This window comes from Sus scrofa, chromosome 13, assembly GCF_054392235.1.
Source record: "Sus scrofa isolate SSC_HxYL_T2T_F1_AM1 chromosome 13, Sscrofa_HxYL_maternal_Yorkshire_Landrace_v2.0, whole genome shotgun sequence".
NCBI lineage: Eukaryota > Metazoa > Chordata > Mammalia > Artiodactyla > Suidae > Sus > Sus scrofa.
The window spans coordinates 193,620,702-193,641,434 of NC_139395.1; the positions used below are offsets into that span (position 1 = coordinate 193,620,702).

Sequence of the window (20,733 nt, forward strand, 5' to 3'; positions counted from 1 at the left end):
AGATGTTTAACCAAGAAATGAATTGAGAAAATATTAGACTTTTTGATGTGTGTTATCCCACGATCTCTAAAGAAGTATGAAGGAGAAAAAAAAATTAACCTTACACATTCCAGCATACCAAAAGAAGTGTCTGTTAGGGCAGACTTTCCACTGTGTCTTAGGAAACAAAGACAGACAGGATTTCAGAGAACAGAAGAATGACCCAAAGACAGGATTTCAGAGAACAGAAAATGACCCTCCGGCCAAATATTTAGATTCAGTCTGTAAGACTTGAAAGATGCTTATTTGGATATAACTGCCAACAGTTTGGAATACACTTCTCTCTCTCTCTCTCTTTCACACACACACACACACACACACACACACACACACCCGTAGGCCAATAAAAATAAAAAATTTCATGAGAAAGAAATAATAGAACTTTATATAATATTTCTTTTCTGATCATGCAGCAATAGCTAAAATTTAATATCTCAACAGCTATGAAATTTATATACACGTATACAAAAAGAAATCAAAATAAAAGCAATGGTTGGAAGAAAAGATGTTTAGCTCTCTTCAAGATGTCTTGGTGGCAGGATATATTTTCAATGATATAAAGAAAGCACTCAAGGGAAGAAGTAAAACCAGAGGCTTTAAAGAGAAAAGTAGATATTCCCAGGTGTAGAAGTGTTCAGTGGAACACGTAGTCAGAAAAAAATAATCAAAAGTGAAGTGGAGCAGAAACAACAAAAATGAGAGTGCAAAGGCAAGACATTTATATTGACAGAGTTAAAAGAAGAAGAAGGAAGTCAGCTAAAAATATTCTACCCACAGAAATTCTAAAATTTATTTGCTCATTCCCTAACAATCATTCATTATGAGGCTACTGTGTGTTGGATACTATAATATGGAGCTTTGAAAATGAAGAGACCACAGTTCCAATTCTCAAAATGTTCATAAGATTTGGGAATTATTCCTCTGCCCCAAGACTACAATCACAACGCAATATTTATCATCACTGATCTTCATTGGAGGGAATCAGGTCTCATAATCTTTTAATGTTTTTCCCTGTAGTACTTTGCTAGTGAACACATATAAAGAATTTATATAGACACATTATAGTCTGTTCATTAAAAAAGAGCCTATGCTCTTGACAATAGACTAAGGGGGTTTAATCCTGGCAGATTTAAAGGATTCTTATGAAAGCGTGGACTCATAGTAAGTACTCAGAAAATGTTTGCTATTATAATTTTTTAAAATTTTCAGAACAACCATGGGAGGTAGGTGCTATTATCACCCTCATTCTAAAGAAAGGAAAGAAAAGATGAAGCGAGATTAAAAAAATTAGTAATCACAATGCTACTAATTGCAGAACAAGGACACAAATACAAGGGCTGTTTGCCCTCCAAACCTGAACTTTAGCATCATACTATAGTTGTCATTCAATATGGTCCATGGAAAAATTTTGACCTTAAGGCACCAAGTTTTCAATAAACATTAGCTGCTACTAATTTTAATGTAAAAATTCTGTCAGGTTATAGTTGACGTCATTTCTCAGTTTGTATGCCTGCCATTGTTGGACACCAGCCTGCTAGAGCTAATTGGTCTTCTTTCTGTACCATAAACATATCACGTTGAATTCTGCCTAAAGGCCTTTGTGCTTACAGTCTCTGCTACCAAGAATGCTCTTTTCCAATTGGATCTTCACATGGGTGAATCTAACCTGAGATTTAGATCTAAATTCAAACTGTCCCCTCTGAGAACCTGGGCACCCTCTTTGGTCCCACACGAGCCTGTCTCCTGTGCAGGCTTTTTACATTATCCACACAAGTCTTAGCACGTCTCTCTCTCATTTGTTTATTTTTAATATCTCCCTAAGAATACATGACTATAACTCATGTTCACCTCTGAGCCCATGAAAGATAAGAGCTCAGTAAATATTTGCTGAATGAATAAGGGGCTAGAACATTCCCTATATGCCTAGAATGTGGCCCATAAATGTTGGCTCATCACTCTGCTTGCCCAGCCGCACAAGTCTGAGTAGAAAATCCTCACTTCAAGTGCAGACATATTCTTCCTAAAGCTTCGTAACAGAGTTCCCTTAAATAAATGTTTGCCAGTATCAAGGCTGTTACTCTTAATATGACTTGGCTAAAACGACTCTGCCTTCTTTGCTTACCATAGTCCTTCTAGTAATTAACATTTTCTGAAAGTTGTTAAAAGCACACATAAATTTGGTTTAGGTGTCCAGGTTAGAGACAAACCTATAAAAAATGTACAAAATATGATATTGCACACATATGTATTTAATATTTGGGAACACATACACAAAATTTAACAAATAAGTAAACCTAGAATATTAAGCAAAACTGCTACAATAATTTAAGAAAAGTAAAGAAAGATAAGGTTTTTTGTTTGTTTTGTGAGTTTTTTCCTTCCTTCCCCCCCATCCTTTTTTTTTTCCTCCTTCTTCTTATTCTTTTCCATTAGGTAGAAAGAAAAGGAATAAGAGATATTTTACTATCTGGGGGAATCTCCTTTGGTCCAGGAAGTATGCTCAACTTAATAAGATGCAAGCTGATGGCCTTCTCTGAATTCCTCCAAAATAAGCAGAAAGATGAATTATACAACGGTTACTATGGTATCTTTTATCAAATAGGTGACAAATTGTACAAATATCCATAATATTTATTATTGTGTTAGTTGTATCTTTCAAGGTCTTATAAGATTTAGTAGAATACTCTATGCTTTTATTTCAGTTCCATCTATGAAAAAAGATTTTAAAAAAATCTCTAAATTTGAGTATTTGTCCATGGCCTTGAAGTTTATTCTCTGCAGACAGTAAAGAAAACAGTGATTCAGATAACTTTCCATAAATCATAGAAATCTGAGTTCTGCTTTCTCTACACGCCTTGGATATCATTTGTCCTTGTCCTTCACCCATGTGGCATACGGCTAAATATTTACTAAGCTAAAGTAAACAGTGTCCAAATCACTATTTAGGGCATTTGCTTTACCTTCAGCACTCATCATCCCAAGAAACAATATTTTTAGGTCAAAAGAAACAGTTCTAAAGCTTGTATCTTACAGTAGTTTTAACTCTCCCTCTCCCATGAGCCCCAATATGCTGGAAGGTCAGGTATGAAAAACGGCAGATTTAATAAATAGGTTTGCAAAATAATTAAAGTAGCATGTACTCAGAATAATCATTACCTATAATATATTTGTATTAGACTCTTGGAAAAAATGCTTGCTGTGACTCTGAGAGGTAGTTGTTTTTTTCTATTTTACAAATGAGGCAACTGTGTCTTGGAAAAATTATTAGTTTTTACCAAAACTGATTAGTTAGGTAGAATAGAAATCCCAAGGAAAATACTTTCACTAGAAGGTCTAGTAAGTTAGCATAAGGGCATTAGTTTTATTTTAAAGAAATTGGCCCAGGAATAGCCACAAGTGATTTAATCTGGATATATTTTATATTGCTACCGGTATTTAATAAAGCTATAATAAATTTTAATGAAACCCATTTGCTGTAGGGTCAAAAAATGGCTTAAAACACAATCAGAACATGATATATAGAAATGAATAATATAGATTGTTCAGATACAGAAAACCATTTAAATGATAATAACCCACCTGCAGTTTTATCCCAAATTTCAAAGTATTTGATATATTACCCTCAGATATAGTATATTTGTAGGGATTTTCCTTAAAGTTACAAACCCTATGAAAGTTCAATAGCTTTATTATTCCCACGAACAAAACTAATTGAAGAGCCGTTATTACTAAAGTGCAAAATTCAAGTGTTTCTAAATTTAACATAAATTTTAAGTATAAAAATGACTTCAAATTCTACTCTGATGAGTTTGTTTAGAATAAGATCTATCCATGTTAAGTTTGAAAGTGAACATTTTTAGAATTTATATAAAATAAAGTATATTCCAAACAAAGTTCTACAGTTTTTTAATATTTTTCTATTTGCCTCAGTTGTAAGAGAGCACAGATTGGCAAATGGTAAAAGTTAACTGCTAAAAGGCTGATTAAATTTTTATGTGCAATTTCAACTAGTAAATATCTTAGAGCAGCATAATTTACAACAGTGAAAAACAGGAAGCAATACTGATATCCACCAAGAGAAAAAAAATTAGATAATCAAAATATAGTATATTCATACAATGCATATAAGACAATATCTTCAACAAGTGGTGCTTGTAAAACTGGACAGCCACCTGTAAAACATTAAGTTGAGAACACTTCTTCACACCATATATAAAAATAAACTCAAAATTGGATAAAGACCTCAATATAAAAATTGAAAATATAAAACTCTAGAAGAGAATATAGGCAGACCAGAGTACCCTTTGACATCACTCCTAGCAATATTTTCTTGGCTCAGACTCTTAAGGCAAAATAAATAAGAGCAAAAATAAAAAAATGGGATCTAATTAAACTTAAAAACTTTTGCATACCAAAAGAAATAGTTGACAAAATGAAAAGACAACTTAGAGAATGGGAGAAAATATTTGCAAAGGATGTGACTGAAAAAAGCTTAATATTCAAAATATACAAATATCTCATATAATTAAATTAAAAAAACCCCAAACAATCCAATCAAAAAACAAAGAAGACCTGAATAGATTCTTTTAGCAGAGAAGACTTTCAGGTGGCTAATAGGCCTGAAAAGATGTTCAACATTACTAATTATTAGAGAAGTGCAAATCAAAACCCCAAAGAGATCACCTCACACTTTTCAGAATTGCTACCATCAAGAAGTCTACAGATAACAAATGTTGCAGAAAATGTGGAGAAAAGGAAACCCTGATACACTGTTGGTGGGAATGTGAATTGGTGCAGCCACTCTGGAAAAGGGTTAGAAGAGTCCTTAAAAAGAAACAAAAACAGGAGTTCCCGTCATGGCTCAACGGTTAACGAATCCAACTAGGAACCATGAGGTTTCGGGTTCGATCCCTGGCCTTGCTCAGTGGGTTAAGGATCCGGCGTTGCTGTGAGCTGTGGGTGGGGTAAGTTGCAGATGCGGCTCAGATCCTGCATTGCTGAGGCCCTGGTGTAGGCCGGCAGCTACAGCTCCGATTAGACCCCTAGCCTGGGAACCTCCATATGCCATGCGAGCGGCCCTAGAAATGGAAAAAAGACCAAAAAAAGAAAAAAAAAAAAAGAAGCAAAAACGGAATTACCATATGATCTTGCAATTCCACTATTGAATATACATTTGGAAAAAATTAAAAGACTAATTTGAGGGAGTTCCCATTGTGGCTCAGCAGTAACAAACCCAACTAGTATCCGTGAGGAGGCAGATTAAATCCCTGGCCTTGCTCAGTGGGTTAAGGACCTGGCATTGCTGTGAGCTGTGGTATAGGTTGCAGACATGACTTGAATCCTGTGTTGCTGTGGCTGTGGCATGGGCCAACAGCTGCAGTTCTGATTTGACCCTAGTCTGGTAGCTTCCATACCCCACAGGTACAGCCCTAACAAACAAACAAACTCCCCCCCCAAAAAAAAGCCTAATTTTTAATCTCCAGAATATACAAGAAACTTATACAACTCAACAGCAAAAAAGCCAATAACCCAATTGAAAAATGGGCAAAAGAACTGAATAGACATTTCTCCAAGGAAGATATACAGATGGATAACAAGCACATGAGAAAATGCTCAACATCCCTGATTATTAGAGAAATGCAAATAAAAACTACCACGAGATACCACCTCACACTAGTCGGAATGGCCATCATTAAGAAGTCCACAAATAACAAATGCTGGAGGGGGTATGGAGAAAAGGGAACCCTCCTGCACTGTTGGTAGGAATATAAGCTAGTATAACCACTATGGAAAACAGTACGGAGGTACCTTTGAAACGTATATATAGAACTACCATATGACCCAGCAATCCCACTCTTGGGCATGTATCCAGAAAAAACTTTCCTTGAAAAAGACACATGCACCCCCATGTTCATTGCAGGACTATTCACAAAAGCCAAGACAGGGAAACAACACAAATGTCCATGACAGATGATTGGATTAGGCAGATGTGGTATATATACACAATGGAATACTACTCAGCCATAAAAAATAACGAAATAATGCCATTTGCAGCAACATGGATGGAACTAGAGGCTCTCATACTGAATGAAATATCAGAAGGAGAATGACAAATACCGTATGATATCACTTATATCTGGAATCTAATATATGGCACAAATGAACCTTTCCACAGAAAAGAAAATCATGGACTTGCAGAATAGACTTGAGGTTGCCAAGTCTCAAGGGAGGGGGAGGAGGAGGAGGACGGAGTAGGGTGTTTGGGGAGCTTGGGGTTAATAGATGCAGACTATTGCCTTCGGAATGGATTAGCAAAGAGATCCTGCTGTGTAGCACTGGGAATGATGTCAAGTCACTTATGATAGAGCATGATAGCATGCAAAAATAGAATGTGTACATGTATGTGTAATGGGGTAGAAAAAAATTGTATTGGAGAAATAACAATTAAAAGATAAAATAAAATAAAATAAAAAATATGGTTAAAAAAAAAGCCTAATTTGAAAAAAGATACATACACCCTAATGTCATAATGGCTGAGACACTATTTATAATGGCCAAGACATGGAAGCAACCCAAAGTCCACTGATAGAGAAATAGATAAAGAATATGTTATATATATATGTGTGTGTGTGTGTACACACACAATAGAATACTACTTAGTCATAAAAATGGAATGAAATAATGCCATTTACAGTAATATCGATGGACCTAGAAAATAGTATGCCTAGTAAAATGTCGGACAAACACTATAAGATGTCACTTACATGTGGAAACTAAAAAATAATGCAAATGAATGTATCCACAAAACAGAAACATACCGATATAGAAAACAAAGTTGTGATTACCAAAGGGGAGAGGGAAATGGGGAGAGACAAATTAGGAGTATTGAATTAACAAACCATTATATATAAAATAGATAAGTGACAAAGATATTGCTCAGGAAATTATACCCAGTATTTTATCCAGTATCTTATAAGATACCCAGTATCTTATAATAATCTATAACAAAATATAATCTTCAAGAACCTGAATCACCATGCTATATACCAAAATTAATGCCATATTGTAAATCAACTATACTTCAATAAAAATATACTATATTCACACAATGGATATCCATATAACAATGAAAATAATCTACAATATGCAACAACATGAATGAATCTCACATACACTACATTGAGCAAAAGAATCCAAATACTAAAGACTATATAATGCATAATTTTTTAAATATAAAATACAAAAAAAAAGAATGCAAAACCAATATATAATTTGGAAGTGTGAACCTTTGGAGGTATGAAGTGACTGGAAGGGGCCATGATTAGAGCTTCAGGGATACAGGTAATATCCTATTTCTAGATCTTTGTCTTCATTATACAGGTGTGTTCACTTAATAAATATCTATCAAAATGTACAGATATGACTTGTGCACATTTCTCTATATTTTAATAAAAATGTTTTCTTTAAATCCTCATGCTGTTTAATCATGATTACATGATTTCAAGGTTATTCAATGCAGTTAGAGCCAAGAAAGGAGACCTAATCCAGGGAGGGGCAAAACCAGAAGAGAGGAACATCACTGAAACAAATAAAAAGAATATTTTAAAGAAAAAAGATAAGAATAGATGGACAATGATATCAAACTCTGTGAAAAGATCAGGTAGAATAGAGATTTGGGAACCAAAATATTACATTATTACAACATCACGGGACAGAGTTTGGGCATTACGGATTCCTTGGGCTCTTTCTATAGATCCTTAAAAGAGAAAGGTAGATGAGAGAGAAAAATAAATGAAAGGGAGGCAAGATTTGGTAGTAAACAAAAAGGAGAGTGATCTGGTGGAAGTTTGAGCAATTGGTAGAATGGAGGTATTGCTGAGAATTTACTACCATGATTTTACTTCTACAGAATATTTACTGTATTTGACAACTACTATGTTTTTGACTTCTTGGAATACTCTCCTTTAGAAGCAATTCCTTCTACACTCCCTTAGTCGTTGTAAGAATTTGGTCAAGATGTTCTCAACTATTGTCTATCTCTTCCCCTCCAAATCCCATACCTAAAGGATGACCATGGGATCCAACTTAGTACCATTCAGGCTTTCCCTACTGGAAATGTGGATCTAGGGGTTGGATATTCCCTATTTCCTGACATAGATGATGTAATAAAGTGATTAAAAGGCTAGGAGGATAGGTAACAAAATAGTAATAATGGTTATTGTTGAGTAAGGTTTTTTTAGAGACTTTATTTTTAAATTACCTTTTATATGCTACTTACAATTAAAAAAAAAAAATCAGAGTAGGACTTCCTACTGTGGCTTAATGGGATCAACAATGTCCCTGTAGAGCTGGAACACATGTTTGATCCATGGCTCAGCACAGTGGGTTAAGGATCCGTAATGATCCAACATTGCTGCAGCTGCAGTGTAGGTAGCAAATTCAACTGGGATCTGATCCCTGGCCTGGAAACTTGATATGCTAAGGGTCAGCCAAAAAAGAAAAAAAACAAAAACAGAATCAGAGTAAATATTATAAATACATATATATATAGGAAAGTAAGTTTTTATATATGGGCGTATTTGGGGGTTATATTTTTAATGAAAATCTTTTATTAAACATTGGGTATATAATTGTGCTTGTAAAACTTTTTTTTTTTTTTTTTTTTTGGTCTTTTTTAGGGCCACACCCGCAGCATATGGAGTTTCCCAGGCTAGGGGTCTAATCGCAGCTGTTGCTGCCGGCCTACACCAGAGCCACAGCAACACCAGATCCAAGCCCAAGCCGCATCTTCGACCTACACCGCAGCTCACGGCAATGCCGGATCCTTAACCCACTGAGCAAGGCCAGAGATGGAACCCTCAACCTCATGGTTCCTAGTCAGATTCGTTTCCACTGATCCATGACGGGAACTCCTGTAAAACTTTAAATAAAATGAAATAGGTATCATGATACAAAAAGCTAACAAATGACACTTTAAATTTCTTTTTTCTTTTTTTGTCTTTTTAGGGCCACACCCGCAGCATATGGAGGTTCCCAGGCTAGGGGTCCAAATGGAGCTATAGCTGCTGGCCTAGCCACAGCCACAGCAAAGCTGGATCTGAGCTGCATCTGCAGCCTACACTACAGCTCATGGCAATGCCAGATCCTTGACCTACTGAGTGAGGCCAGGATAGAACCCAAATCCTGATGGATCCTTGTCGGGTTCATTAACCCCGGAGCCACGATGGGAACTCCATCATAAATGTTTTTTGAAAATGAGGAAAAAGCTTAAACTTACTTATTGGTCTGTCACTGAATGAATACTAACATTACTGCTTCTGTTTTTGAAATCTAACTGTGTGTATTAGCGACTATATCAAAACTGCTGTTCTTTGCACATTTCCATTCAGCAGTCAGTATAGCTAGGTTTGTAACCTGTCTTCGCCTACAGTTGGCCCAAAATATTTTTATTAATTTTAATTTTGAAGAGTTTCTTTCATTTGAAGCAACAAATATGCAAATAATTAGGAAAAGTTTGGCAGAGATTCATAAAAATTTCATTTCACAATAAATTCCAGAAATCGCAATATTCTCCTTGTCTTTGTTTCCTTGGGAATGACTCTAGAGACTTTTAGATATTTCCATTTGGGGCTTGTATTTGTGTTTAAAATTTTGTGTTTTTTTTTTAATAGTCACTATTTTGTATACTGTTATTATTATTTTTAATCTACTGTCAAGAGATGTTGGTGCTTTGTGCATTTGGATGGTCTCTCCTAACACTAGAATATGCAGCGGAATACATATGCACAGGATCATGTATATCATAGGGGCTGCAGACATAAGAGCAAAAACCATCCAAGCTGTTACCAACTTTTGAGACATATGCCTATAGCTGAATTCATATGCATGGGACACACTGTATAACTGAATGTTCCAAATTAATTTGCACAAAGAATACAATGTTTAGTAAAAGAAAAGTAATAAAATGGGGCTAATTTGAAGGTAACATGTATTTTAGCAAAATATAAGGAATAGATAAAGATACATTCTTAAATATATGTTTCATCATCTTGACATTTTAAAAGACATTATGACACATGAGAATTCTGCATATTTACATTTATTATTGAGACATATTTTAGAAACTAGCTCTAATTCAGCTATTCATCTCCTATAAATTTTGTTTGAACATTTTGTTTGAAAAATTTATTTTTTACCAGACGCCTTTTTTTTTCCTTTAAGGAGAATAATATAGCCCTTTGGTTCTACACACTTTAATTTTATTTTAAACATAAACAGTTACATGATAATTTCCATCTAGGAGGGGAAGTTTCAGGTTTTAATGTAATATTTGCTAAAAATATTTTTCATTACTAAAGAAGAACACTTTCTTTTTTTTTTTTTTTTGCTTTTTATTTGCTTTTCAGGGCTGCACCTGCGGCTTATGGAGGTTCCCAGGCTAGGGGTTGAATCAGGGCTACAGCTGCTGGCCTATGCCACAGCCACAGCAGCACAGGATCTCAACTATGTCTGCGACCTACACCACAGCTCGCAGCAAGTGAGAGCCTTAACCCATTGAGCAAGGCCAGGGAACAAACCCACAACCTTATGGTTACTAGTCAGATTCGTTTCCACTGCGCCACAATTGGAACTCTGAAAAATTACTTTTAATAATAAATAAAGAGAACCTCAGGATGTAATCACAAACACTATAACGCAAAATAAATGATAATGATATATCTTTACATTTAGGTAATAGGTTGTAGAGTGTTAGTTATTTACTGCTACAAAATACGTTACTCCAAATGTAGTAGCTTAAAACAAATCTCGCACGTAGTTTTTGAGGTGATAAATCTGGAAGTCCCTTGGTGGGGTGGTTCTGGCTAAAATTCTCTCATGAGATTGTAATCAAGCAGTAGATCCTGGCTATTGCCTGTAAATGTCTATTTGGCTCATTCACATGGCTGTTACCAGGAGGCTTCAATTGGTTACCATGGGGGCTTCTCCATTGGTTTTCTCAAGATAGCAGCTAAATACCTTCAAAACAATGGGGGGAAGAGGAGAGAGAGAGAGGGATGGAAGCAGCAATGTCTTTTAAAATTAATTCAGACAAACTTTGGTACATTGTGAGGACGTGAATACCAGAGGGCAGGGAAAATTGGAGTCAACTTGGAGGTTGGTTACCACATGTAATACCAAGATATTTTACTTATCCATGTATTTATTTTTTTACTTTGACCAAGTCTTTCCATGTTCTGCCCTACTTGCACTTATTCTTTTGTGTAATCTACATCTCTTATCATTAAATTACTCTGCAAGGTTCATGTCTCGCAGGTTTTTTTTTTTTTTTTTCATCACACTGTGGAATTGTGGGCTTTTGCCCTTTACTCATCAAATAATAATAACAATTACTGGAGACTATGATGGTAGTAACAGAACCTAACATTTGACCAGTCTTTTCTGTGACTTTTACATGTTTTATCTCAAGTAATATTATTCCCATTTAACCAAAAAGGAACTAAAGAAACAGGACTTGTCCAAGGTTACTCAACTAGTAACTGGTTAAGACTAAAGAGAACCTTGAATTATTTGTCATAAGAGCACATACTCTTAATGAATGTTATATATTTTAACCTAGTATTTAAAGCTATAGTTAAGACATAGCTTGTTTTCAGTAATGAACTTTTTTTGGTTTTGATTTTACTATACAAGTATTTTCAAATGTTATTATTTATAAATAGTGATATATTTAATTTGGGAATATGTATATATATTATATACATATGCAGCTTAAAATATAACACATTTAGTAGTTTTAGCTTGAAAGGCTTAATAGCACTTATGTTGTAGCCTTATGACCAAAATATATTTTTTAAAGAAAGGCAAAACAGGACATATGAAAATTTGATTTAACTTACATTTGACATATATTTTAAATGACTGCATTTATCTATTCTTATGTAGAATATTGCATATTCTACAATATTCCTTATTGTGGCCTCCTCACTTTTAACAAAATAATACCCAGAAAAATATATTTCTATAATACATTTTTTTTTCTTCTTAGGGCAGCATCTGCGGCATATGGAAGTTCCCAGGCTAGGGGTCAAATCAGAGCTGCAGTGGCTGGCCTATGCCACAGTCACAGCAATGCCAGATCTGAGCTGCATCTGTGATCTATACCACAGTTTGCAACAACAGACCCTTAACCCACTGAGCAAGGCCAGGGATCAAACCTGCATCCTCATGGATATTAGTCAGGTTCTTAACCTGCTAAACCACAAAGGGAACTCCTATAACACATTTTTAAAAATTCTTTATTATAATTGATTTACAATGTTCTATAAATTTCTGCTGTATGGCACAGTGACCCAGTTATACATACATATATACATTATTTTTCTCACATTTCCTCCATCATTTTCCATCACAAGTGATTTGATATATAGTTCCCTGTGCTATATATCAGGATCCCATTGTCCATCCACTCCAAATGCAAAAGTTTTCACCTACTAATCCCAGAATCCCAATCCACCCCACTCTCTCCTCCTCCCCCTCTGGCAAACACAAGTCTGTCCTCCATGTCCACGGTCTTTTCTGTTTTGTAGATAGAGCTTTTGTGCCATATTTTAGACTCCACATATAAGTGATATCATATGGTATCTGCCTTCCTCTTTTTGACTTACTTCCTTCAGTGTGAGAATCTCTAGTTCCATATCGCTATTACTGGCATTATTTTGTCTTTTTTTTTGGCTGAGTAGTATTCCATTTTATAAATGTACCACATCTTCCTAATCCATTCATCTGTGGATGAGCATTTAGGTTGTTTCCATGTCTTGACTCTTGTGAATAGTGTTGTGATGAACACACAGGTACACGTATCTTTTTCAATGAAAGTTTTGTCTGGATACATACCCAGGAATCGGAGCTGTAGCCACCGGCCTACGCCACAGCCACAGCAACGCGGGATCGTTAACCCACTGAGCAAGGGCAGGGACCGAACCCGCAACCTCATGATTCCTAGTCGGATTCATTAACCACTTCGCCATGATGGGAACTCCTGTCTTTTAGTTTTTAATGGCTTCCTTTGCTGTGCAGATTTTGAGCTTAATTAGGTCCCATTGGTTTATTTGTGTCTTTATTGTCTTATTCTAGGAGGTGGGTCAAACAAGATGTTGCTGTAATTTATGTCAAAGAGCATTCTGCCTATGCTTTCTTCTACAGGTTTATAGTATTTGGCCTTACATTTAGGTCTTTTAACCATCATGAGTCTATTTTTGTATATGGTGTCAGAAAATGTTCTAATTTCATTCTCTTAAGTGTGCTTGTTCAGTTTTCTCACACCATTTATTGAAGAGACTATCTTTCCTCCAAATACATTTTTAAAACTTAAATTTTTAATATTTTTCTGTGTCTATGTCACAGCATAGAAAGTTCATAATAAACCTTGTCTTATCATGCAAATACAGATTTGTTTTAGAATAGTAAAACTAATAGTAGTATTTCTGCTACCTACCTAAAAAAGGTTTGTAACTATATCTACATATATCCAAATACCACCATGACTTCCACTTGGAAACTCACTATCAATTATGAGATTTTAGTTTATATATAGGAGATAGCAGATTGACTAGAGAAAAGGATGAATAGGAGCTCTTTGTAAACATACAATATATGCAACAAGCCATTACCAGTGCCTCAGCTCTCTTAACTCATGTTCTGGACAAGAATGATGTGATCAAAATCTGTAGTCCCAAGTGTAGTGAGGGCCAAGGGATTCAGACTAGAAACAAGCAAATGAGGAGAAATTGAGAATTGTTTTTTTTTTTACTGGATTTTGGAGATATTTCACTCAAATATTTAGAAGTACACACAGTTAAATGAGCAATACTAGAAAAGCAATGTCACTGCACTGCACATTTTTAAGACTTCTAAAAAAATATGGTGCAACCCCCTCATCAATTTCTTTGGCTTGGTGGCAAATTCCTGTAACAGTCTTAAAGCTCAAATTGGCTACAATTTCCCATATTCCTTGGAAATCCTTGTTACTAAGAATAGCTGTAAGATTTTGATAGGGGAAACTATCTCCTAAAGAACCATCTTCATCTTTGATAGAACAAGCTATATTAATCTCTAGAATGGGAGAAGACTTCAGTTCAACAATTTCAAGCCAATTCCAAATTCTAGTTCAATATGCACACCAATAATTTTTAATTTAATTTAATGTTTTGCTTTTTAAGGCCACACCTGCCAAATATGGAGGTTCCCAGGCTAGGGGTTGAATTGGAGCTACAGCTGCCAACCTACACCACAGCCACAGCAACTCAGGATCCGAGCTGCATCTGTGACCTACACCACAGCTCACAGCTCGCTGCTCATAGCTCACAGCTCACAGCAACGCTGGATTCCCACCCACTGAGCGAGGCCAGGGATCAAACCCACAACCTCATGGTTGCTAGTCAGATTTGTTTTCCCTGCGCCACAACAGGAACTCCAATTTTTTTTTTTTAAAAAAATATAGCTTATAACCAGTTGCTAAAATAAAATTACAGTCTTATTTTTAATTTTTTATAATCATGGGAAAATATAGAAATAACGAGTTTATATATGGCCAAATGAGTTATTTACTATTTAGACTGTGTTCTAAATTACATTCGTGTAACTATGCGAGTTGTATAACATGGGCAGCTATGGTAGAATCAAAAGGTTCTCCATGGATTTGCTATTTTTTTTTTTTGCGTGTGGGCCCTTGACTTAACACATGACATTCCTTTTTCTTGACATTCTATTTCTTAAATCACATTTGCTGCCCTCTAAACTGGATGGAAAAATCAGGTTTCATTCTGTGTTATGCTCTTTGTCCTTTTTCACTTATAAACTCTACATTGATTTTAGTAAGGCGCTCACCACCGCTTATGAACTTGGGCAGCTTCTTTGAAAAAAAAAGAAAATGAGTTCGCTCCTGAGCCCGTTTTTCCCCCCAAGCCCTTTGCAAACTAATTACTGCATCTGCAGTACAATAGCAAGGGGAACAGAGCTGAACAGAAGGTTAGGGAAGGCAATCAGACAGCATGCTTCTGTCTGCACAACATCCTGTGAGCCGGGATGCTGCCTTATCTCGCGCTGATTACCCCTGTATACAGTGTAGCCACCAGTCATTAACTCCTTGAAGAACTCCAAGTGGAGCGCAGGCTGCTCTGTCATATAATGGCATCCTAGGTCATTAAACTGTCATTTATATTGTTCTGCTTGGGAAAAATGAAGCCAATGCAATGTTCTTTTTTAAAGAGAAAAGGGAAGTGAGTAATTTATAGATATGTAGACAATGGAGGACCTGGGCAACTCAAAGAGACTGGCAAGCTTGGTGCATAGAGAAATAACCACCCTGCATTTAAGGGTACAGAATTCTTTGTGCCTTTTCACACCAAGCCAACTCTAGCCATGCTCTAATGAGGTGCTTTCCTCCTAACCTATGTGAAGCCACTGACATTTGGCATGTTGGGCAGACAGATCAAAAGTGGCCTACAAGCATGTATAAATGTTTAACACCCAGATGCTCGACTTGACATTTTCTTGCTATCTAGCAGCTGCCTGATTATTTAAGGATTACCACCAGTCATTGAACTTGGAGAAAGGTCCACCTGTACTAATCATTTGCTATAATAGGATCAGTGTTCAACTCTCAGGTTCTTTTGATTATCACTGTTAAACTTTCTTTTAGGTCCCCTACCTTGCTAGGGAAAAAAGACTTACTGAACTGTGCTATATCAAAGCTCTTTCTATTGAAATATTAGTGGGCATCTTGTGTCCTTAGTGATAGATATTTTTCTCAAGAAGCTCAGATAGTAAATACGAAAATTATATCACTATAGAGATGTGCTACACCATTTCTATTATTATAAAAAATCATATGTAAAATGATATAAAGAAATAACTTTCATATCAAACTACTATAATGTCATAGTATAATTTCTTATCATAAAATTAATACTGAATTCATAAGAAGAGCTCTTCTAGTCCAAGTCCTATCTCTTACTTGATTCAATATATGAACTTGGATGAGTTGTCGTCTCTGAGTCTCAGTTTTCCCCACTGATAAATAATTATAATCGGTTTATTAAGAGAGATAAAAATAATTGCAAACAATACACTTGTTAGAGTAAGGGCTAAAGAGGGTAGGCTCAGGTAGCATTCTACACCTTTTCAGGTAGAAGCAAGAAGTAGGGAGGGGTGGTATTTATGAGAATGTGCTGTGTCAAGTGGAGGCAGACTCTTGAAAATATCATTTCCTTTTCTCCCAAATAGTCTGCCCTAAGTCTATTTTTGTTATTAATATTATTATTTGCTTAGCATAATCTAGACACTCAATAGATACGAGTGATTTCCTTCCTTTGCTTTTAACCAGCACTTCCCTTTTCTATTCCTACACTTTTTATTTTTTGCTTTTTAGGGCTGCACCCATGGCATATGGAGGCTCCCAGGCTAGTGGTCTAAGTGGAGCTACAGCTGCCGGCCTACACCACAGCCACAGCAACGCCAGATATGAGCCGTGTCTGTGACCTACACCACAGCTCAGGGCAATGCCGGATCCTTAACCCACTGAGCGAGGCCAGGGATCAAACCTGCAACCTCATGGTTCCTAGTTGGATTCGTTTCCACTGTGCCATGACAGGAACTCCCCCCTTTTGTTCTATTGATAGGAGAATGGGAATCTTCTGCAAATAAGGGTAGGATTGAAGAGATAAAAGAAAATCCTATTCCTTTAATTCTGTCCTTTATTTGGACTAATTTAAAACAGAAGCCTAATAATCAATTTTTAAATTTTGTTATAAGTTGTTGTCAACATTAGATTTATTTTTATTGCAGTTGAGAGTTGCTATCTAGGTGCTTAGTCACATTATTCCTATATATATGCAATACTGATATCATGATAGGTTGTTACAGAAGGAAAATGACATATGGTTTGCGAAAATACTTTGCTAACAATGTAAACAACCAAATACATGCTAAATTGTTCTTGTTATCTGTCACTTGTCAGATTTGGGATTTTGGGACTTTTAAAATACATTTATTTCACATGTCAGCCGAATCCCTGGCTTAATTGCATTGGCTGGCATTTGAGTCATCAGATTTATCACTTTTGAGAGAGAATAAATATGTCTCCCATTTACCATTTTTGAATATACACTTGACCCTTGAACAATGTGGAGGTTAGGCATGCCAACAAAAATCAGAGTAAAACTCACTGTCAGACCCCTCCATATGTGAAGTTCCTCTGTATATATGGTTCTGCATCTGAGGATTCAACCAACAGCAGGTCATGCAATACTGTACTATTTACTATTGAAGAAACTCTGCATGTAAGTGGAGGCACACAGTTCAAACCTGTGTTGTTTAAGGGTCAACTGTATACTAAATAAAATGCATTTAAAGAATTTATGGATATCAAAAGATAAATTTGCAATTATATTGCAGGAAGTCAAACGCACTTTATCATTTGAGGGTTGTCTGGTATCTCTTTCTACATGAGGTTTTGGTAGCTCATGAAACAAATTTAAACCTTACCCTCTGGAGAAAACAACCAATAATACTACAGCAGTGTTTGGCCAAATATGGTCCATGGGCCAAACCCAGACAGCTATCTGTTTTTTTGCATAACCCACAAACCAAAAAGTTTCTTTTACACTTAAAATTGTCAAAAAAATTCAGACAAAAATGCTATTTTGTGACGTGTGAAAATTATATGAAATTCAAATTTTACCATCCCCAAGTAAAGTTATCTTAGGGCACCACGACATATTTACATGTTTTCTGTAGCTGCTGTCATTCTACAATGGTATAGTTGAGTAATTGTGACAGAGACCATATGGCCCTTTAGAGAAAAGGGTTATCTATTCCTGGTCTAAGGCGTCATTTAAAACTGTGGAACAATTTGGTATTCTTCTAAATCAAATACAGGTAGAATATATCTCAGCCATTATGTATACATTGATCAGAGAGAAAAACTGGAAAAAACGTATTTTAGATAAGAGACTAAAATCTTGAAAGCTTTGTTTCTTGGAAAAATTATGAAAAATAAATGGACAGAGTTCAGTTGTACCAATAAGACACATGGGTTTTCCAGCTCTGTTGTATATATATGCATGGTTGAAAAGGTACATGTTAGAGCAGGAACTTGAGTAGGACTCATTGATCGAGATTCAATTGGGTGGCATCCTCCTTCTCCACATCCCAGCTAAAACTGACTCTAATCAAAGTAAAAACTTTAAACAAAAATTAAATATTCTTAAAGCTTCTTGTAACAGATCTATGTTAATTTAAATACAAAGACCAACAACATTTTAAGAAAAGGCATAATGCCTCCACATATAACTTTTGTTGACATTTAGCACTGGTCTATAGGTGGTCACTTTTAAAATGTTGGCATTCCTGTCGTGGTGCAGTGGAAACAAATCTGACTAGTAACCATGAGGTTGCAGGCTTGATCCCTGGCCTCACTCAGTGGGTTAAGGTTCTGGCATTGTCATGAGCTGTGGTGTAGGTTGTGGATACTTTGTTGTTGTGGCTGTGGCATAGGCCAGCAGCTGTAGCTCCAATTTGACCCCTAGCCTGGGAAACTCCGTATGTCCTGGGTGCAGCCCAAAAAAGGAAACAAAAAAAAGTATAATTGTGCATCATCAAAACATTCTGTCCAATTATTATGTTCTAACACTCAACAAATGCCCAGGTTTCATCATCTTGAAATATCCACTTTGTAGCAGCCATTTTGGCAGTCTGTTTCCATGAAAGCCAATTGTTAAGACTAACAGGAGACAGCTAAAAACAATGAGATAGAAGTGTCCTGAAAATGAGAAATACCTAGGAGAAGGGAGATAGCAACATCTTAGTAAGTAATGAATACTAATGTTTCTGAGAAATTCTCTTGTCTTAGACTCTGTGTTAAGCTCTTTATGTACATCATGTCCATTAATCCTTGCAACAATCCAATGAAGTAGGTACAAATGGTATTACTGCTACAGAAATAGGGAACAGTTACAAATATTTTTTTGATTTCAGAACAGGATCTGAAGTCCAGGAATATATATGTGTGTGTGTGTGCGTGCGCGCATGCGTGTGTGTGTGTGCGCGCGCGCGTGCACGTGCGCGCATGCACATGTGCATGTGTGAGTTTTGATGGGACACCTTATTCTACTCTTACTCACTAGGCAAGTAGAGTTGGCTTAGTTGCCACTGTAGGACATTTTTGGTGCTGGAGGTGGGGGGCTGGAGCTTATGAGAGTGGGTGTAACGTCATGTGCAGAGAGACTGCCAAAATATGATTTTTTTTCTCTCATATAGTTGGCTCTGAGTTTATGCTATTTCAATTTCCAGAACTATATACAATATGAAGTGAGTATTGATTTTATTCATATTTCTTTATAAAAAGAAGTACCATCGAACTGTGTATTTCCATGTCATCTATATGAAGAATATCAGACATGTATGATTTAATAGACAAAATATACTTACCCTTGGTATAGGTACTATTTGATGAGATATTAGCATATTACAGTGCTTTAGGGGGACCAACTCGCTGATGAACTTGGGCCAAGTTTTCTTAACAGCTTAGCAAGACAGTCCTAGTTCAGTGAAACTTCTAGTTGATTGGTTTCCAGATCCAGAGAATTCCCAGCATATAAACAATTAAAATATAGGCCACTTATTATACAATGCCATGCCAAATTGGAAGTTCAGTTTTAATTTCCTATTGAGATCAAAATAGCAGTGGAAGACAAAAGGAAGAGATGGGAGCTGAACAATAGATTGAAACTAAAATTAGCCAAAAACAAAAAGGATAGAGAAAAGAATATGTGTCAGTGAAGAAAACTTCTCTACAGTGCCACAGACTAACACTGGGGTTTCTTTCCTTGAGGACTTCGCTTGGAATGATAGGAAGGGTATGGATTATGGAGCCAAGAACCTGGTTCTAAATCCTTTATAAAGCACTTCCTGGCCCTACAACCTTGCACAAATTAGTTAAAACTCTCTAAATCCTATTTTTTACAAAAGTAAATTGGTGAAAATACCTATCTAAAAGGATATATGTTTAAAAAATATGTGAAGTTTCAAATGCAGTTCTTGAGAAGAAAAACAATAAACATTAGTTTATTGCCTTTTCTGTGTGCAACTTTCTCATATATTTGTTCTCTGAATTTTTCATTCCATTCTCTTTCCTCACTTGCTAACACTTCAATTTTTTACAACCTCAAATGCCCCTACATTTAGTTACATACCGAGTAATTATAAGAACTAGAAAGAAAAATCTTGAAAAACCAGGCACTCATTTGTACTCATTGGATATAAATAATTCCTCTATAAGATGATATTTGGAGGGTGTAACTCAGAAGGTTCCTTCCCAAGCTAAAAGTACCTGACTCTTAGAATTATTGGTTACCTAGAATAAAAAGCAAAACATTTTAGAGAGAAGACACTATTGCCTCCATATTAATTTACTTTTTATAAATCAATGAGTATTAACTGAGCCACCTACTTTGCCTGTCAGACATGAAATTTGCTGTGAAGAAATAAAAGAATGACTAATATAATCATTAGTGAAATAATTATTTGATTAAATGTAAAATTGTAACTACAGTAACTGTTGTAACTGAAAGTATGGATAAAAACTATATAGGAGGCTGTAAAAGAGAAGTTGTTGATTTAGAAAGATCCAGAAGG

At 35.8% G+C, this 20,733-nt stretch overlaps 1 protein-coding gene across 32 annotated transcripts in view; it reads right to left on the bottom strand.

Moving 5' to 3' along the window:
* Positions 1 to 20,733, bottom strand: part of ROBO2 (roundabout guidance receptor 2) — a 1,676,226-nt gene that overhangs the window by 831,213 nt on the left and 824,280 nt on the right. The gene's annotated exons all lie outside the window — the stretch shown is intronic.